We start from the raw sequence: 2,169 nt of genomic DNA, 5'->3' as shown, positions 1-2,169 counted from the left end.
CATCTTGCCCCTCCAAATATACCTCAAACCCAATTGTTATATCGTCTTTAAAAATTTGGAAACAATTCAGGCAGCACTTTAAACTCTCCTCTCCCTCTCCCCATAGCCCCATCCTTAATAATCACTTGTTTACCCCATCCAAATTTGACAAAACCTTTGCATTGTGGAAAAGAAAGGGCATAGTAGTTTTTTCTAACCTATACATTGACGGGACATTCGCAACTTTTGAGGATATTCGCAATAAGTTTGATCTGCCACATTCTAGTCTGTTTCGATTTCTCCAAGCACGAGACTGTGCCCGTACTCACTTTGCTTCATTCCCACTATTGACTGCTAATTCCTTGATGGATGACATCCTCTCACTTAATAAGTTAAGTGGTAGTATAACTGTACTATATGACCTCATTATATCGGCTGGGACCTCTCCACTTGCTGGGGCTGTGGGCAAGTGGGAGAGGGAACTTGGGCTTGACCTCACAGATGAATGGTGGGAAATTGCTTTTAAAAGAGTAAATTCTACGTCCTCTTGTGCCCGACTGACTCTGATTCAGTTCAAGGTTTTGCATCGAATACATTTCACCAAAGCAAAACTCTCTAAATTATTTCCAGGCTCAAGTGATATCTGTGATAGATGTTCTTCGTCAATTGCCAATCATACTCACATGTTCTACTCTTGTTCGAAATTGGCTGCATTTTGGTCTGTGTTTTTCGACACTGTATCTAAGGCTCTCAATATTTCATTGTCACCCAGTCCTCACGTTGCTATTTTTGGTGTACCTGAAGATTTGACCATGCTGACTAGAAACCAGAGTGATGTTATAGCTTTCGCCTCTCTTATAGCCCGTAGACGTATTTTGCTTCAGTGGAAAGACCCAAAGCCACCCTCCGCATCTTCCTGGTTTGAAGATTTGTTGTCTTTTCTCCATCTAGAGAAAATCAAATATACACTACGAGGCTCGTCTGATAATTTCCTTAAAAGGTGGAATCCGGTACTCACTTACATTGACTCTCTCACCTCCCTGGAATGTAACTGATAGTCCTATCAACGATATTGTGTGTCGAGCATCAAACAATTGTACCTGTGCTAAGTCTTTTTATTTATTTATTTTTTCTTAATGACTCTTGTCCAGTTTTGGGTGGGTTATTATTTGTATTTTATTTCCTTTGTGTTTTCATTATCATTCCCTTATCCTGTTCCTGGAAAAAAAAAAAAAAAAGGGGGATTTCATGCATGTTTGACGACTGCTACTTCATTGTTGTTTTTTCTCATGTTTCCCAATAAAAATACATATGAAAAAAAAAAAAAAAAAAGTGGAATCCGGTACTCACTTACATTGACTCTCTCACCTCCCTGGTGAGAGAGTGAGGTGTCGGACGGTTCTGGAAAACCGTCCGACACCTCAGGAGGGGGAAGCAGGGAACCATCCAAGCTGTGTACAGTAAGGATGGGGCGCTGTTGACCTCAACTGGTAGTGTGTTAGGGCGGTGGAAGGAACACTTTGAGGAACTCCTGAACCCGACAACTCCGCCCTCTATGTTAGAGGCGGAGCTGGAGTATGAAGGGGGATCAACTCCAATCTCACGGGGGGAAGTCACTGAGGTAGTTAAACAGCTCCACAGTGGCAAAACCCCGGGGGGGGGGACTGTCATGGTTGACACGTCTCAGCAACATTGCGTGGAAGTCAGAAACAGTACCGAAGGAGTGGCAGACCGGGGTGGTGGTTCCTCTCTTTAAAAAGGGGGATCAGAGGGTGTGTGCCAATTACAGAGGCATCACATTACTCAGCCTCCCCGGGAAAGTTTACTCTAAGGTGCTGGAAAGGAGGGTCCGGCCGATTGTCGAACCTCAGATTGAAGAGGAACAATGTGGTTTTCGTCCTGGTCCTGGAACGACGGACCAGCTTTTTACTCTCGAAGGATCCTGGAGGGGGCCTGGGAGTACGCTGATCCGGTCTACATGTGCTTTGTGGATTTGGAAAAGGCGTATGACCGGGTTCCCAGGGAGATACTGTGGGAGGTGCTGCGGGAGTATGGGGTGAGGGGGTCTCTACTCAGGGCCATCCAATCTCTGTACTCTCAAAGTGAGAGCTGTGTCCGGGTCCTCGGTAGCACGTCGGACCGATTTCCGGTGAGGGTTGGCCTCCGCCAGGGCTGCGCTTTGTCACCAAT

Source organism: Eleginops maclovinus, chromosome 4, assembly GCF_036324505.1.
Source record: "Eleginops maclovinus isolate JMC-PN-2008 ecotype Puerto Natales chromosome 4, JC_Emac_rtc_rv5, whole genome shotgun sequence".
Taxonomy (NCBI): Eukaryota; Metazoa; Chordata; class Actinopteri; order Perciformes; family Eleginopidae; genus Eleginops; species Eleginops maclovinus.
This window is presented reverse-complemented; position numbering follows the sequence as displayed.